The sequence below is a fragment of the Ptychodera flava genome, chromosome 17 (assembly GCF_041260155.1).
Source record: "Ptychodera flava strain L36383 chromosome 17, AS_Pfla_20210202, whole genome shotgun sequence".
Lineage (NCBI taxonomy): Eukaryota > Metazoa > Hemichordata > Enteropneusta > Ptychoderidae > Ptychodera > Ptychodera flava.
Genome location: NC_091944.1, coordinates 12,448,203 through 12,468,076, shown reverse-complemented (window position 1 = coordinate 12,468,076; position 19,874 = coordinate 12,448,203). Strand labels below are relative to the sequence as shown.

Below are 19,874 nucleotides of genomic sequence, written 5' to 3'. Positions count from 1 at the left end.
ATGTGATTAAAAAAGCTGTGATGGTCATTAAAGTTTAGAATTTAATTATTTTTCATCTTTGAATGAAACCCACTGATGCAAGTGAGGAGAGAAATATTTCTGCTATACTATCATAAGTAATATTCTTACAGGAACAATAGCAGTAACTCCTGATAATATTTTTATCATTTACGTTCTATAAAATATATCTTCTTATCCTTTCCTCTAAAGTATGATGAGATATAAACTACTGGTGTACTAACTCTCGCTGTAAAATTCATTTGTCATCAACAAGTTGGATATCACAGACCTATAAAACTATGTCGACAGCTTAAACACTACATTTTTGTGCAATTTTGGCACTAGAACAAAATTTCTAAAGGACAGAACAAAATTTCAGGTAAATACATCAAAGTTGCATAGAAATGTAGTGTTTATGAACAGAACAACATTACAGGACATCCAAAGTTTCCGCTGATGGTGCTTTAAATTACGGGTAATCTATCCTGAACCTACTGGTCTTCACATGGCTGTCTGAAACCAGGCTACTTGTAATACAATATTCGGACAGACGGAGCCAACATTCCAAGCCTGAAAAGCCAGCACTCGTGAGACTGGGATCTCAAGTAACAGTCACTGGAACTTCAAGACGTTTTCAAGTGGCATATCTTTCAACACTTTACACATGCTCTGTCAAGACTTTCTCCACTCTGGGGTGACTTGGGATTCAAAAGCGGCATACCTTAGGAGTTCCATCTGCCAAGAAAATTGCCCTATCGATGTGCTATGTAAGCAGGGGATTGATTGCTACGTACTACGAACCACTCAATGGAGCTCTTTGAAACCCAGAACTTCAGCTACTTCCCCATATACTTATTTTTAAACTTAAGAACATTGTTTCTTTGCTACAAACCGTTAAATGTTTCACTCTTTTCTCACAAATCTGTATTTCTAATGTTGACACCGTTCCAAATGAATGAATTATCTTTTCCACCCTTGTCCGACTATGGTTCGGGCTAATCATATCGTTTTCTATGGTAAAGTTGGACCTTACCACAGTGAATGGGGAGGGAAAGAGCTAATCTGACAACCCCCTCCTTTCATCCTGATATAGCTTCTTCAATTTCTCCATCTTCTTTAATACCTGTACATCTACATTGTATAATCAGTTGTTTCCCTACCACTAAGTATATGTCTATGCTGTCTTTTGAGACGCATCTCAATCCTTCTCCCTGTATATCCTGTAGCACTGATTGTTGCAACTTCTACATTGAAATCTGTAAACCCACTTCTACGATGAATGACTATGAAGTCTCCTAAACTCAGTTGCCTCATCTCAGAATGTCCCCTTTTCATCATCGTCATTGAAAACTATTTCACATTCAACATAAGTTTTCCTCAAAGCTGTTGACCCCTCCGAGTGTTACCCCTCCCCTCCTCCTGAAATGCTTCCAGGGATGTAGAAAATAGCCGGCAGCCGGCAAAAACAACCGGCTGTCAGCAAAATTTTGCCGGCTGTGAAAATTATTTGTAGATGTAAAATCGATGTCATTTCTGCTGCAGTTTAAAAAAAAAGCCAAAATCTTCTCACAAATCTTTAAAAATAAATGTAACTGCAACGAGAAACAGCAGTTTTTTGTATTTGTGTGTCCGAAAAATCAATCGTAATCGAGTACGAGGATGTATACATATATACGTGCGTGCGTTCACCCGGAAATGGCCACTCGCGTTAAATTCAGTCCGCTACGGGATCAGGTATTAGTTGAGTACTAAGTTTACAAAATCGTAGAGTTTCATGTCTTTTCAGACTCCCGAAAATTCCTAGTCAAACGAAATCGAATCGTAAACAAGAGTACCCTGAAACAATCTACATGCATAAGCGATCGGTACCCTGGTATCGGTACGCGGTAATGTACGTGTGCTTGTCGGAATGCAGTGCACAGGTCATGCAGGTCGCAGTTGACCTCGCTGTGTTTTTTTGGTACGTCATTGTCGGCATGTGTTCGGCTAGCTTTCGGAGTGACTCGGTACAGTCACGCAGTTGTATTTGCATGACAAGCCTATGTCAACTTTGCGGAGATTGCATGCAGATTGTAAATGTTTGGGCGATAAACAGCAAAGTATCAAGAAATTCTTCAGTGGTTTCTCTGATAAACAGGCCGAACAAACTCTCGGTGAAAAATCTGCTGAGGAACCTGCCGGCACTTTAGCAGAGTGTCAGTACAAGTCCTACATGTATGATGTACTCCGGAAATCGCAACCAAAACAACCGAGTCGAGTTCCCAAGCGGCCGTGCAATGCCACCGTGTTCCAGTATTATCGAAACAACTGAATGCGAACCGCGTTCAAGTGAAACTGTTGAAACAACCAAAAGTTTTGCTACTAGTGATGTCAATTCATCGGGTCGTGAATCAAACAACAATGTACAGTACGTGTTATCTCAGAGTGACGGTGAGAAAGAAATCCTAGCTGTTTTTTAATAGCAATGTATTCGATGGCAACGGTGAGCGAAAAATCGGACTTCATTATTTCTATATGTGCAGCAAAGGCTGCTGTTCTTCGATTCCGACGTACGACAAATATGGGGACAATTCTACAAGTAAATTTAAAGTTTCTCACGCGTGGCTATTGAACAGAAAATTGAGCTTTGACGAAGTTACCGGTTTATGGTGGCCAGTGTACATCGAAAAAACGAGACTATACAAATAATAAATGTTACATGTTTAGAAATAAAAGTACCTGAAGAGAGATCACCTGACTGCCCCTACCTTGTTACATCATACATGATGTAAAAGTGTGCAAGATTTGACCAAAAATTCATAAAATGGGTCCAGGAGAGCCATTCTGGAGACTTCAAAATCAAAAAAGTCCGCACCGTGGAAGGGGGGCACCCCCCTCCCACACCCACCCCCAACGACCGCTTCGTGGTCGCATTACGGACATTGCCGGCTGTCAACCATAATTTTCCTGCTGTGACAAAAATTTTCTACATCCCTGGCTTCCATCCACTGCTCCGTCAACAATATTCACATGATGACATAGATTAAACAAATGTGATCAAAAAGTTCCATGCGCTCTTTGCTGTCATCTTTTTTACATTAACTGTTCCATCGAATCTGTTCTGATATAAAGCTACACCGTGTATCCCTCTTTCTGTTTTCTAACTCGCACAGTGAATACATTCAAGTGATAGGGGTAGACTGTGATCTAACCCTTATCACTTGAATGTGTTCAACTGATGAAAAGGAAGCCTTGAAAAGGACAACATCCTGTTCTTTCTTCTTCCGGAGGATAAGGCGAAGATGCAACATTATGAAATCACTGATGATGAACCACTAAAGGGGAAAGGGGGTGGGGGTAATTAACGAAGGAGCTGAGGTGCAGTTGTGTATGTATGTTGTGTATTTTCTGAAATCGGTAAAGCAGATACTTCAAAGAGAGTAATTACTGTGAAGAGGTATCACCGCCATTGTCAAGCTCAAGTGTTTATTTTGAGTCTACAATGGGAGGAGCTCTCTTCACTATTAGAAAATAGGGTACACAACGAAATCAAACCCATAGACAGTACAGGCCACGATGACAAACAAATCTGGTTTACTTCTATGCTTATCAGGGCAATATTAGTCAGTTTTGGCATATTCAAAGTTGCTTGTTCAAAACTGATAACTGCATAGTCTCTACATTACAAGGCTGAGCCAGACCTCACTTACATGTAATCGCATCTGTTTGAACTTCCACTTGATGAGAATCCTTATGTGTCAGGTACATGTATAACGCGGCTAAATTAGATTGTTACTGTCAGTGACAGGGATTAACTTGTTCTCCCCCAACTCTCATTCCCTGCGAACAGATCAACAGTCAGCATTGCTGACAATGGGTTCGGGCCAAACTGTGTTGATGAAGTTTTAAAGTCTAGTTAGGAGTCAAAACGAGTGTGAGACGTATTGGAATGCTAATATACCTATGGGAGAGATTGCTACAACCCGGAGTATAGACTGGCCTTGTAGTAGATGTCCTTGCCACAGGCAACTACACAGTCAGACTTCCTTTAATTCAGCTCTGGAGCGCAGATTGCAACATAAGACTTAATTACATGTCTTGCTGTACAATAAAATCAATTGAACCCAATTGACAAATTTGAACAGTTACATAAAAGGCTGACACCGATGTAAGATGAAAAGTGGCACTTGGAATAAAAAATCCATGACTTTTCAAAAGAGGTACTCACGAGCTGTCAAAGATTTTGGACATTTGTCAATGGCATTTTACCTGCAAATTTAATAGGACACATTCATCTGCAGACACACACAAGCACGCATTCAACTCTACAAAGGAATGGGCCAGGCAGCTACGGGGACGTGTATCACATTGCGGTTGCCAGGGGTTACCCGCATACAAACTTTCCAGGCAATAATGTTGGTTAAAAAACGTCAAATAGATTCACAAGCCATGGGGTAATTTAGCCGATAAGAGTCCTTGTACTTCTGGTGTTATTTTACCAGGAATTTCTAGGTTAAACACATTCTGCTTGGCCCAATGGTTGACACTATCCAGTTACTCTAAACACCCACTTTACATGCTATTTCCAGTCAAAGCTAGCCCTCCCTAAAAAGACTGATTGTCCCCATCACAACTCCTTTTTTGCAGTTTTCAACAACTGTTCTGATATGGATTCTTAAAATTTCCCCCCAAGTGTTACAATGTCACTTATCATTTTGAAATACATGTACTAGTAATACAAAAATCAAAACATTAAATATTTAGTTTTTGTCCCAACAGATGAAACATATGATTTACTTCAGTGCCAGATGTCTGTGTACAGTATATCTATCATGGTTAATTTGATGGAAACCGGTAAGACATTGAACTAACAGCAGTACAGTAGGTGTTGACTTGTTGACCTCTGTGGGGTCACCGTGTAATTCCAGCAGCCAACCTGAGTGGAAGTCTGTCAAATCTGGTGTGATTAATGAACTTGACAACCAGCTGTAGTGTTGTTGGATAGTGGCTACTTCTAGTGTAATTTACACACCTCATTAGTATACGTCAAATTTGTGCAAGATCTGACATCGCAGACACTAGACTGTGTGGCCAATGACAGCAGACTTGATATCACAAACACTAGACTGTGTGGTTGATGACAGCTGACTGCTGACTTGACACAATCATGATGTATGGAGCCAGTCAGTGTAAGATACAATATTACACATGGGAAGGAAAGCAACCAGACAGATTAGCGTGATATTATAAACAAAAAATATTGAGGTACATTACTAGGAAGCAGGAATATGAGAGAGAGAGAGAGAGAGAGAGAGAGAGAGAGAGAGAGAGAGAGAGAGAGAGAGAGAGAAGGGGAGGGGGTATGTCAAGCAAAGAGCATGACTTGACATTTTGTAACAAATCTGTGTTCAAAAGAGATTGAACAACTGTGTTTCACCTGAATGACTTTCAAAACGTAGACACCAACAAGTTGACAGCTGTTGTGGTCACGGCAGTAATTCTACAGAAACTAATGGGCAATCTGACAGCCAGCTTTTGGCTGTCCTAGGGGCACTCTCCACAGATCATTTTTCTCATGTGACGCCACACTGGCCAATTGAAAAACAGCAGAGGTGCAGTGTGCTTGATTGGAGCGATTTACAAATTGCAGTGAAGATGCGAAAAATGGCAGAATACCGGTATATCTTGGACCATTCAACACTACTTTTTGCTCTTTATGGGTTCAGCAGGCTTGCTACACCCCCAACCCCCGTCAAACTCAAACCTTTGGTATATCCCTTTGTCAAATAAGATGGGTGGGACTATACACAGGGATACGGGGTGAAAGGGTTCAACGCAATGAAATCTCGGGACAAATGAAATGTCAATCGTGTAACAGAGACCAACCTGTGTGTGACGTGTGACCTGGCAAGTACTCAGCTGTAATTTGTGTAATTGGAAATGATGTATGGATGAATTTTGGTTCATATTTGGCAACTGACAGTGTGAAAAAATTAGCTTGTCTGATTTGATGATGACACCTGCGGTGACAAGAATTTCAAAATCTCCGAGTCAGAACAGATTTTCTTTTCTCTAGGGGCATGTCAGAGCAACACATGAGTGATTATTGCATTGATGTGAGTGTCCACCTGGGATATGTGAGCTCCATAATCAGTCCCGGCAACACTACCAGACTGTGTTCAAAACCACTCAACTGAAATAAGTGATAATCTAGACCAACATCAAAGGCACCATCAGCTGTTGTGAAGTCGGAGAGAAAAATGCCACTTTAGTGAGACGATAAGGCTCTGGCACCTTGGAGCTTTCTTCTCAACAAAAATTCAGACCACGGATTGAGCAGCGCATTACAGCAATCTGTCTGCAAGGCTGTCCAGTGTTTTTTTGTGTTGGCCGATTGTCCATGTCCTTACATACACTGCATTGAATGCTCTTCAAAACTGCTCCCCAGCTTAGGGTTCTTTTAAATTGTCACTTCCATAATTCGACTTGCCGCTGAGCATATCATGGATGAACTAACAAAAACAGCCGGGCGACGGCCAAATTGTTCCGGAGATTGATGCCATGTGAAAACAGATCATTTCATCACAATGCTTAAATCTGGATATTCTTGTTTTGTTGATGGTCTTTCTATCTTCAAACAACCCAAACTTGAATAATTGTTTGTCGAGGATGAGCTGAACTATGCTGGACTCTCACACACAAATGATTTTAATACCTTGACAGGCATTCCTCCTGAGCTCATACTTGTGAAATAATGAGAAAATCCCATCTTACTGGGGACATCTATCCTCTTACCCTCTTATGTTCAACAGTTACATGTCTATAACCAAGAGAAAACACCAGTAATTAGGAGCAGCAATGAAAATTCGCTTTAGAGGTTTGAAGGCTAAACAATCACCGGCTCGTTAGAAAGATGAGTCTCCAATCAACTTGAAAAGTGTCCGATGCAAGTGACATTTTCTCTTTAGTGTTGGTTGAAAAAATTTTCGAAAAAGTGAATTAAAAATAATCGGAAGGCAAAAAAGCCAGCGTTGGCTGAATAGGATGAAACAATATAAGCAGATAAATGAAATAGATAAAGAAATATACAAATTATGATACAGGTTAATAAGAAGCAAAGCCGGAAGCCACTATCAAAAACACAGTGACAGATTCCTGTATGTTAGTTGCAGTGTTTCTCACATCAGGAATTTGCAGAGAATGCGTGTCAGACTAGGTTTGTTCATAGACCCTTGTTTTCTCCAGGGTTGATGGGCTTTGGATAGTTTTTCATCACCGGTCAATGTTTTAAACAAATACTATTTGACCGGAACTATTCCATCCCTATAAACAGTTGTACAAGTTACTCAATGCAGTGTTGAATTTCTTTCTAAAATTTTCTGTGAGTATCTAAACACAGGTTCATGTAGACTCAGCTTGGATGGCAAAGGAGACATATGCACTCACTGAGAGTCTAGCCATATGCCTGATTGCATGCTTTGATGTTACGCAGAGCTTCCGCGTACATGCTAGCTGCTTGCGAGACAAGAGGTTGGCTTACTGAGAAGATGTGCAGAAAATGTACACAGACATGTTTCTCATGCCAGGCTTTGTGGAAAACCATGCTGATGCTAGGAGCTACCACATCAAAAGCAAGGCATTTACCACAAAGCATCCAAACCAGAAGTCGCCACGCTGCGAAGATCAAGTTCAAACCGGTGTGAAGGTTTACGCCGGAACAAATTATCTGGAAATGGATACTCACCAGAGACGCTGTGGCTCCATAACTGACTTGAACCAGCCTTCCACTAGATCCGTGAATACTGCAGTCATTAGATCCATGGATACTGCAGTCATTACTCCACTAGATCCGTGGATACTGCAGTCATTAGATCCGTGGATACTGCAGTCATTACTCCACTAGATCCGTGGATACTGCAGTCATTAGATCAATGGATACTGCAGTCATTACTCCACTAGATCCATGGATACTGCAGTCATTAGATCCGTGGATACTGCAGTCATTACTCCACTAGATCCGTGGATACTGCAGTCATTACTCCACTAGATCCGTGGATACTGCAGTCATTACTCCACTAGATCCGTGGATACTGCAGTCGTTAGATCCATGGATACTGCAGTCATTAGATCCATGGATACTGCAGTCGTTAGATCCGTGGATACTGCAGTCATTACTCCACTAGATCCATGGATACTGCAGTCGTTAGATCCGTGGATACTGCAGTCATTAGATCCGTGGATACTGCAGTCATTAGATCCATGGATACTGCAGTCAAGGATTGAACCAAGACTGTCTTGTTATCTTTCTCACGCATCAAAACAACTTTGAAAGTAAACCTTGATTGATACTGTTTCTGAACAAGATAATTCTGTCCTAGCTACATTCACTATGGAGGCCTTGAATCGTGCAATTCGACGAGTCACACCAGCTGATTTAGGAGATAGATGAACTCGCAGTGAAATGGGAATCGCCTTTCAGACTCACCAGGTTCAAAAAAGCGATAACTCATAATGAAATTTGGTGCAAACTTCACAACAGCTTTCACCCTCGGGGAACGTCCACCCTTGTGCCTATTTTTACGTATTATACATCTGGGTAAAGTGCTGGTACGTGTTAATTATAGAGTGTAAAATTGTTTTGCGTACTATGTATAGCATGGATCAGATAAATCAGAAAGGACTTGATGATCGTCAAACTATTGTGAGGAACGGAGAACAATCACTGAGAAATCAAAGAAATAGACCCCTTGTCAGAATACGCTAGTTATTTAGTATTATCACTACTTAAGGTTAATCGGTAATGAGGTTTGTTGATGGTACATCAATAAATTTTGTCTCCGCTCTTCACCACTTCACATTCAGAGTTGCTGAAGTGAAAACACTAAATCAATGAATTACAAGACATCGCGGTGGAAACTGCGAAATTCGTTACATTTGGAGAAACCACGGCGCTGAAAGCATTTCCCAAGCATTTGATACCGTGCATTAATCCCCTCAACACCCCACCATGTACCCTTAAAACACATCAATATCTGTAATCTGGCATCTACATGTACATGTACCTCCCAAACTGAAGCACTGGACAGATTGGTAAGATCCACACAAACACTAATGTGGTCCTGGTAAATAGGGTATTCAATGCTAAAGAAACATTTAGACTTTACTTAAGTAGACCAAGCTACGTGCTTAAATGGGGAAAGGATTCCCGGCAAACACCTATTGTCATTTTCTTTATGAACCGCTACTTCATCCGTAGAGTAACTCCGGCATTTTCAGTTTTCCTACTCCTAATAGAGTTTCACACTTAATTGCTCCGTCAAATCCAGGTATGCAAGCGTGTTTAGGGTGACTGGAGAAATCTTGAGCTTGCAGATAGCCATTAAATTAATAGATGACTAAGACTATAAGAAAGCTAGAAAAACACACATGCAAGGTATTACAGCTCAGACAGTAAAATCCTAACCACCAGGGAAGCCGCGGTTTTCACAAAAAAAAAGTATTGACGGGACAAAGCTAGCCAGCTGAACTAAACTGCCCTTTTGCATTTTGCATTATAAAGTCTTGCTTTATGCACTTTCTGTCACCAAAACTATCCCCTGCGCCAGTACTGATCAATTCTCATGCTATCGGGGCAACATCTGAAGAAAAAGTTTGTGTTAATACTTGCATAGGCTATTGTTTTGGAATGACAGATGTTAAAATCGCTTTTCCTTCCAGGATGGGAGTGAAATCACTCTGGCCTTCAGGGGCTTTGACGGTGTCGTGGAGGGAATTTCGAGGTACACTGAATAGGTCACTGTACATAACTTATGTTTCAAACACAATGAATTCCATGCTTCGAGAACGTGATTTTTCAGTTTCTCGCGTTTTAGTTGGGGGCGAAAAGTTCACGCCGGGTAATAAAAAGATCACCATTTCTCCTTGAAGGACATGGAGCTATTTTCATTTGATCCATCAATGGCTCAGCCGCGTTTGAAAACTCAGTTTTTCCCAGAAGGATGCGCCATCTTTCTTGTTTATTGCCACAAGGCCAAATTACTGAAGGAAAAATGTATCGTAACTTGCCATGTAAAGTTACCTATATTCAGTATGTAAGTCTTAAGACAGGCTTTTAATTGGGATGGCTGGAATAAAGCATTGGGGAAGTTACTTCTGAATATAAAGCTCTGGGAAAGTTGCTTCTGCTCTCCGTTCATTCCTGCCATTTTGTAGATATGCTCTTTCTAATAGTCTGTTATTGAAACGTTAACTCAGCAATGTTTCATCCAGAACCCTTCATAAAATGTCAACTTTAACGAGATTTGCTTGTTTACAACCAAGGTGATCAACCATAGAGATCAGTGATAATAAAAAAGGTATGACCTCTAAATAACTTTCTTCATCGACATCTCACTGAAAAGTAAAAGCACCTTCATAAACTAAGCAACAGAGCAAAAAATGCATGGTTATATTTCTATAGTCGCTGGGGTTGTTCTGTACATAGTTCCTTAGAAAAATCTGAAAGACAGTAACTTGGAGAAAATCTCAGTATTTTGGCCAAACAGTGGCTGTATTCTACATGCATTGAATGAACAGTGTATTCAGTGCTGGTTACGCCCTGTAAGTTTAAACTTCTATAAAGATTCATTTCATCACAGCATGTTTTTTGGATTTCTATCGAATTTTTCTTTTCGGGAGGGGAGCTTTGTCTCTTTTGGGCTCTTAAAGTCTAAGTGATACGACGGTCTTCTCAGTCAATCACTCAAAAACATGGAGATCAGAATTGCAAATACCCGACGCTTTGCTCAATCCTATTTTGAAAAGATTAGAAAAACATTCCAGGAGAAAATTACGGCAAGAATGGGGGATTTGAAAATGCCATTTAAAATACCACAGAGTATATTGGGAGTATATTTGAACAAACAAGAAAATGGAAATTGAAAAAAAACGAAAGCAGATAAGGTGTCAAAGAGAAGAAAATAGGGCTATTTGAGCATCAATGTTTCAGTAAGGAGGGGTAGGGTTGAGTAATTATTGTTTAACAGAACATGAAGAATTGCATCACAGTGATTGTGAGTTAAGTAGAAGAGCTACTTACTTAAGGTGACTGTGTAGAATGGACTAGTGTTTCATGCAACGGCGTTTTTAAGAGAGTTATTTACTTAGGCCAACTAGCTGTCATTTTGTATGTTCATCCTGTTACATCACTGACACGCTGACAACAAGTAAACAAACAGCCGAGGAAAAAACTCTCACCTTCTCTGTATGAGATACAAAATCTGATGACTGCATTTTGTGCCTAAAAAGTGGAATCATATGAAAATTTTTCATGGAAAATTTGGAAAATCTAGCTTCTCTGGTATTATCACTTCTCTTTGAATTTGATATAAAGTTTAATATAGACAAAATGCACTGGACACTGTAAAAGTGGTCTTTAAGATAGCATGTGCCTCGAGACTTGAAAATGAAAATGTTTGCTCACTTGTTTAATATGGGAAACTTTAAACCGTTCTTTTTCAAAATCAAGAATGGAAAGCAGAGATAAAATCAGTTACCATGCAAAATTCCGTACTGACGAAGAAATTAACGATACTTGACATTCAAATTGGCCACTCTCTTTATGTCAACTAACTCAATTGGGAAAAAATCAAATTTTCGTTTTTCACAAAAAACAGACGTTGGGAACTCAACTTACTCCATAAGCAGCAAAATGGGTCCATACAAGCAACATACAAACAAAATACCGAAAACATTTGACTCTGAATATATCTATCTCAGAGATGCATTCTGCCTTAAGACCACTAGCGGAGAAAATCTGGTAGTCCTGCTGGTTTGCAGTAGTTCTGTAGCGTGATTTCTTCGTCACAGAAATCCTTCAGCTTTCACTGTTTCATTGGTCTACAATCTACCACTAGAACTGACTTGTTTGTCAAGGCTCACTAAAATAGTGTCCAGTCAATCTCTGATGAGTTGATTTGCTAAAGCCCTGGAACACACCATGGATGTTACATCCATGAATACACTGACAATAAAAGTGATGCTAGTTCATTTGGTACTCTTTTGGAGTTTATCATATATCCAAAATTAAAACAGATAGATTCTGACTACTTTAACTTTCCCTTTCTATATTTGTATACAATAAATTGAACAACATAATTTTTTTCTGCGAGATGAAAGTTTTCAATACATTCAAAAGTCTTTCTTATTCATGGATTATTCAAATTACAGTCTATTATCAATGACTTCATTAATCTGAAATATAAATATTTCAGAAAATATGCAGAATGAAAAGTCAACATTTACAGTGATTGGATGAGCCATGGATCTATTTTTTACATCCATGGATGAGCAGAAGTGGTATATCTGAAGTGGTTTATCTCAAAACTGACAAAAATGGTATAGCATCAACATTTAATGGTATGGAAAAATTGTGGTCTAAAAGAATGGCTAGTAAACACCTCTTTTGATTCAACTTATCAAATCTATTACAGGTCCAACTTCTGACTTTTGGACTTCAGACTGGCCTCTTCCTGCAGCTACCGTGTTTACACTACTTCCTTTTCAACAAACTCCGTCAATGAAAGGCCAAAGTACCTGTTATTTTTTAAAGTATCACAAGTTAGCAGAAGGACTTAACTGCCGGAAACATTAGATAATATGAATTAGTATACATGTAATAAGACTATTAAGGATGTTTGCATTGGTCATAGTAGCAGTTGAGGCTATCGACCTCAAACCAATGAATCATTTTCATCAAACACTCCCACAATCATGTCTTAATTATCTGCAATGCATGATTGTGTAGACTCTAAACTGTAGCATGTGTCAGGAATTACAAGTATGACTAGAGCAAGTCTTTACTGTATCTGAGAATACGATCCCCATACTTTTAACAACATACTAGACTTGAATTTCCAATACTTTCGCGTTCCTGAATTTTTTCTCGGTGACAAACTCCTGGCTGTTTTTTCACTTAAGACGGCAATCAGGAGTAGGAAATTGAATGTGAAATTCTTTGAAAGGCTTGCCACGGTGATGTTGACAGACTTGCCTTGAGGTATACATATATGCCTAATTGAAGACAAGTGTAAGGCCTTGGAAATGTCTGACACGTTTATCATACTGTTGGGGTACCATAGTAAGCGAAAGCTGACAAGCTCCTATCCTCCTCTTTCCCAACAACCTCTTCCCCCTCGATCCACCCCTCCCTGAATATTACATAGACCAGTGCACAAAGGCAGCAACTGACAAGAACTACAGCGCAGCTTTTGGTCACTGATCATGAGTCTGTGTTCATATGACTGTGTGGATTATCAAACATGAACATCAGTTTAAAAACTCAAAACTAGGTTTTTCTGGGTGTACAGAGCAAAAAAAAAAGCATTCAGACACTAGACTATTGTTTGGGTGATTTAGAGGTGATCACAACATTTTGACCAATTTACCACATAATTTTACCCCATTTTGACCCAAATGACCACTGATTGCAACAAGGGTTAAACCACTCTACACTCTACTTAGTGGGTTAACCATACCGCAACAGTGGCAAAGCCATACAACATTCTGACATTATTAATCTCATTATTTATCAACTCAAAAAAATTCCCTGCGAGCAAAAGATTCTCTAAGTACTGAAATCTTCACTTGTGGATGAATTTCACTTTGTCACTGTGTCTAAAATACAGCACCTGCCGAGATATACCATTTTATTCTACAAATTTACACAATTCTAGTTCAAATGAAAAACAAGAAGTTTATTCACATTTCCACAATTCTAGTTTTGTTAATTTGAATAAAAACCAGAAGTTCATTCACAACTTCACTCATAAAAACTACCACTTGAGAAATAAAATTTCCTTGTTCTTTTTTTAGTTCTTCCTCAAACAGTATGGCACCTATCACTGTATTTCAATGTAACTTTTGATTTGAGCTCTGTAATTTTTGCCGTACCACACTATCCTGAGAGTGTTGTTGAGCAATTACGTGATTGCTTGTATCAAATTATCTCATGATTTGTCTATGTGTGGTTGATCTGTTACCGTCACTGACTTATCATTGATTCAATTCTGATGAATAATCGCCATTCTTCCACTCAATCTACTTCAATACACTCACCTAAGTGACGGTACAGAGATAATTGAGTAATAATTGAAGTAAGTAATTACAGCAAACTTCAATTAAAGCTGCCACAATCAACGGACCGTTTTACATTGACTGCCTACAATTTACGGTTGGATCCCCTCTAAAACCTGAAAAACACTTACCGAGAGCTGTCTCCAGCCGAAGTGATTGCTGTCCGTTGCCAGTAGCTCCAATACTGCAGCAAGATCTACAAGATCTTCTGAGAGTATCTCTTTGAGATGTGGTGGGTGTGTTTGTTTATCCTTGCTCTGGGCACTCCCTCTGTGGCAGATACAACAAATCAGATCAATAGGAGAGTTCTTGTTTTGAAACGGTCACCTACACCACTTCCTGTAAGAAAAAAACACAGCCGGGAATTTCTGAGTCAGTTCTGGTTAACCATGGAAGGGAAGGGCAAACACACTGTGGGGAAGACATGCCATTTGAAGTTTGCCGCTGACAGTACCTCTGCACACTGGGATACCACTTTGCATACACAACTTGCTTGCCCAAAATTTTTGTAAAAATTCATTACTATTCAATAGTTTGCTGACCCAAGATTGAAATATTTGTTGGTGTTATTTGTCAGCATGACAAGCGCTTGTTCAGTGAGAAAGAAGTGTAAATTTATGAAAATGTGGGCAATAACCTGATTTCCTGGTTTCTTTTTTCTCCAGTTTTCAACATTTTAAACTGAATTTAGCTCAACTCTTGCTGGCTCAAATTTTGTGAACTTTTCAAAAATTATGTTTGAAATACTATACAACAACAAGCGATTTTGTTTGGCAATTTTGTTTGGCAGATATGTTCTTTCACTCTTTCAAGTTTGCTTATCATGATTTTGATCTTAGTTTTTGAATGGAGTCTTCCAATTCCTGGCATTTACGAATAAATGATATTATGCAAAACAAAATTTCAATTTTTTCCTACCTAAACCCTAGTTTCAAAGGTATCAAATTTCATTAATTAGTGTCATTTTTTGACTTAAATTAACTTTTCTTAACAATACCGAAACAGGGGTTTTACCCAAAACATGTACGTACCCCCTTCATTCTTTGAGTAAACAATACAGTCATGATACTAAACTTTAGTTTCTTCGCTTTCTGAAAATACAGGGATGAGGGGCTTTCATGTCATCTTTGATGAGAAATATCACTTAGGAAAATAATAGGCTAGCGTTGGTTACATGAGGCGCCATCTTGAAATTCAGGTGTACTCAAAAGACCTCTACGAGTAATCAATAGATCACTCCGCTTTTAAAACATCCATTGACATCGACACAAAAACCCGTCTGCCTTCGATTCAACAAATGACAGTTTCTCTCACGCTGAATGCCCGTCCACCCTTGTCTCAATTTCACATTGCCTGACCTGATTCACAGGCTCGGCTTTCATAGAATGTATCACTGACTGGACACTGTCAATAGCTGTGAAGGAAGCTCCACCATAAGTGTCTAGGTGTGAAAATAGACAAAGATGGGCCCATAAAGCAGCCGGCTCAGGAGAAAGCCATTGTTGATGACAGTTGCCTTAGTTAGAGAACTGTATATAAGTGCTTGCCTACAGAATAACATTTATAAACATCTTAAAGGGTTGTTAAAGTTAACACCATTGCCTTCCAAAACACCTTGTTGTCTCTGAGAAACTACAACATAAAACCCAAAATTCACAATAAAATTTTATGGCATCAGAAGGGCCTAAATAATCCTCCACACCCGTTTCTGTAGCGGTACAGCCAAAAGCAGAACCACAGAGACCTGTTATTATATTGAGCTAACATTCAAAGTGGTCAATTTTATTTACATTTTACCAGTAACAACCATTGCTGAGTGTTAATATTTCAGTATAATCAACATTCTGAATGTGGCGTGGATCTCCAAGCACATGCAGTTGCCACAACTGAGTATCTTGTCTACTGTAATGCTACTTTTAGTAATGACTTCTATGGCCTGCAGGGTAGGGCTAATTTTGGCATGAACCAAAATTGCTGACACATTAAGCAAATTCACGGGTCTGTTTCTCTTTGTACACTTTGGATATGAGGAGACAGCGACAATCAACATCCACGGGCTATTTGAGTACTTGTCTTACAGTTGCCTTCAGGATATCATTTAAAATTTCCAGTCGTACCACGCATTGCCTAGGTCAGAAATATAATAGTTTGTAACTCTGGCCTCTGCATTTTCTGGTTAGCTTGGTCAGTGCAATTCAAAATAAATCTTCGTTTCTCTGTCGGCCTGTAAAGGCGTAGTAACATAAGAAAAAGCAATCTGTATTATTTGTCTGTTGTGAAATCTATATTACTTCAACTACATCAGGTATGAAAATAAAATAAACATAGACAATTACTTTGAAATCTTATTTCAGATTTGAAAATGATCAAAATACTTCCCAGAATTCAGCTGTCATTTGGCATTCAGTGTGGCATGTCAGGTCTGGGTGTTCAGTGAGTTATACCTGCTTAGGCCGCGTTCAAAAAAAGAGGTGGGGGGGGGGGGGGCTGGAGGAATTCAGGGGGGGGATTTGAAAATTTTTAGGGTAGTTGAGGGGGGGGGACTTGAAAGTTTTGCTCTGCCTATAGGGGGGACCTGAAAATATTTTGACTCCCAACATTTTGATGTCGTCCAATGGTTCTAATGTTAGTAATAATTAAACAAAATCTAGAACCGTTTTGTCAAATTTTATGTCTTTAATCTCGAAAAAGTCTACAAATGTATTAATGCCATTAAATTTTCGTAGACCAAGTTGGCCTTGTAATGGGGCAGGAGCTACAACTGTTGATAATTTTTCAATATTTCTATGCAATGTATCAAACACAGTTTCTTGGTGTCTCTCTACAGCATGCTGCTGAAAAACACAATATTCAGTTTGTCAACAAAGCCCGTTTGTTTAAATATTGGTGATAATTAAATGATGCAAATGCACGGTACCCGTAGGCTGTGTTGGCAAGCTGAATACTGGATAGCTCAACATTCTGTAGGGAGTAGAACAAGAACACAATTGTATAAACTGAACAAAATTATTGTCAAAATAAAAAGTTAATACAACTACTGCCCTGCTACTACATACTGGCAGTGACAGTGATACATGTAGCTCTGACTCTGATGTAGTTTAAGAAGAGTTTTGGTCATAGGACACTCAATTGACAGTGACACACACATCTACTTGTACACATAGAAGACTAGGGGACTAACAGTTACCATGGATTTTTGAATTCTGGCATATGAGAACAATCAAATATTAGAGAAAAAAGATGGGTTCACCATATTTGATCTTATACAAATCTACGATGAAAAGTCAGTTTTTCTAAAATCACTTAAAATCAATATATAATACCATTCATTTCAAGTTCATGCAGTGAATGAAATTTTCACATCTCATTGTACCAATAACACAAAGTAAAACTTTGAACAGTAAAGACTCTAATTTAAATGGAAAAATGTGTGACTAAATGGAATCTTTTATTTTTTATCAAATTTGCCATTATTACACCCAAATTTCTGAGATTAAAACATTAATTTCATGGAATATTTTAACCTTCCAGTATTGTCAATTTTGTAAAACTTTTTATAAGTGGCATCTAAGTTGTATATGTCTTGTACTTTTGAAAAAAAAATTTTGGTAGGCCACTGTGCTCATTTTTTCACAATTTGGTTAAACGTAGCTAGGAATACACAATTTTCATACTCTCTCATGATTGTCATTTTGTGTGCTTTTCAGCTGGTGCCATTGAACTGGCCAGAGTTGGATAAACTCAAGTCGGCTTAGACTGAGAAATCCAAAAAGTTCACTGATGCATTTAAAAATAAATCAATTTAAGAACTTGCCCTACGTATATGGCTCTACAACCTGCTGATAAGAGGTAGTGTTGAACATTTGCGTGCAGAACGACACATTACATGTTTTTTTTACTCTGTGTGCATTCCTAATAAATATGTGGCTATATGGTAATTTGGGGGGGGGACTTGAAAATTTTTGAGGGTATCGAGGGGGGGACTTGAAAATTTTTGAGGGTATTGAGGGGGGGGATCTGAAAAAAAATAAGATTTCAATCGCGATTCCTCCAGCCCCCCCCCCCCCTAACCATTTTTTTTTGAACGCGGCCTTACTCTAATTCTCTGTGAGCAGGTCCACATTCACCATTGACAACGATGAATTTGGGTCAAACTATAGCAAACCAAGTTCAAGTGAATCAGTCACACCAATCCAATGGAAAAGAACAATATGGAAAGGCTCAGCCAGCTCGAGTAAGACGTGTGTCGGGTTCAGGGAAAAAATTTCATGTAAATACATCAACAGAAATACCTGAGTTTACTAATGGTTTCAGTCCTTGATCTAATTAAGCAATAACCCCCGCCGCAGGAGGGTATACACGAGATTTTGGTACAATGCGCGACATATAGCACGAGCCGATAGGCGAGTGCTATATGGAGCGAATTGTACCAAAATCGAGTGTATACCCGACTGCGAAGGGGGTTATTGCTATTATATTATATCAACTTGCGTGTATTTGTTGTCTTACTTGGGTATTTTCATCATTCTAAGCGCCAAATGCAGAAAACGGACGTCTGAGAGATCGAACGTCGGAAATTCTGCGCCCGAGACCGAGCATTTTTATAAGTTGGGATTCCGTACAGGCACACAGTATCCTACGATAAATACGCATTACGTCCATATCGACATTGCATTTTATTCGCATGCAACACGAACGATACTTTAAAAAAATACCTGCTGCACTCACACAGAAAATGGGTCAAGAGTTCAAATCAAAAGAAAAAAGTAACAATTTTTTTCGTAAATTTACATAAGAACAATAGCCCTGGCTTTTTTGGCATACTGAAAATAGATTTGTCTCATTCTGTACCGCATACCGTCGCGACATTCAGTGGTGGCACAGTGAAGTTACAGGATCTATTTTTGATGAATAATTTGGACGTTAATTGTACCAGAAAACAAGCAGTTTTAAAATAATCCAGACTTGCGATGACTGCAACTGTGATGAACAGTTGTGCAGATTCTGAGTGTGTTGCCCGATGCAGGGAGAGCTGGACGCTGACACTGCTCGTTGCATTTGATGTCAAAATTCGTCGCAGTCGCCAGGAGTCATCCCATTGTTATTTTGAACTTCTTGGTCTACATCATTAGGACATCCCGATCTGTTATAGCCCAAACTTTGGTAAATAATATCTGACATACCGTTACTGTGAGGAAGTGTCAATTTATTTGTGTACGAACGAATACTATCTTCATTTTAAAGAGCGGTACTGGGATATATCGCGTCTCGACTCCCGCAATATCAAGCAAAGTGCACGGTGCGCTGTCGCCCTAATATTTGTGTGCATCATACCCCAAACGTGCTGCTTCAGAGATGTCTTTCATCATCGATCCCAACTTATTTACACCAAGAGGTGAGTTACAGACCCACACTTTATCTGTGTATCAAAATTCGGTCTTCAGTCTTTGAAACAAAGTGGACTGTTTCAGTCTTTCTCGAGGGTCTATGGTTTAGATAGGTACGTTCAAATGCACCGACCGGGCAATTTTCGAAAATGCTGGTTTAGGGGCCCGTTTTAGCACTGCTATCAGTGCTAAAACAGTATTTTAGCATCGGTGGAATGAGCTCTCGTCCAATCAGAATGGCGCATGGTAGCATGATATAATATAATTTCTTGTATTGCAGTCTTGTTAAAATCAGTGGTGACATTTATTATTTGGTGCACTATCATCTGCGGAGCTCCTTCATTCAAATTCACAAATTTGAAATGAATATTTGGTATGCAAAGATATCTTCAGAGT

The 19,874-nt window shown here is 39.2% G+C and overlaps 1 protein-coding gene across 8 annotated transcripts in view; it reads right to left on the bottom strand.

The window, feature by feature from the left end:
• Positions 1–19,874, bottom strand: part of LOC139115478 (extracellular sulfatase Sulf-1-like) — a 96,663-nt gene that overhangs the window by 54,479 nt on the left and 22,310 nt on the right. For 7 of the 8 annotated variants that reach the window (XM_070677611.1, XM_070677604.1, XM_070677607.1 and 4 more), the window contains exon 2: positions 14,223–14,430. The gene's annotated coding sequence lies outside the window, so the exon portion shown is untranslated. Of the gene's footprint in view, positions 1–14,222; positions 14,431–19,874 lie in introns of those variants that run through there. The other variant, XM_070677601.1, reaches the window with a different exon arrangement.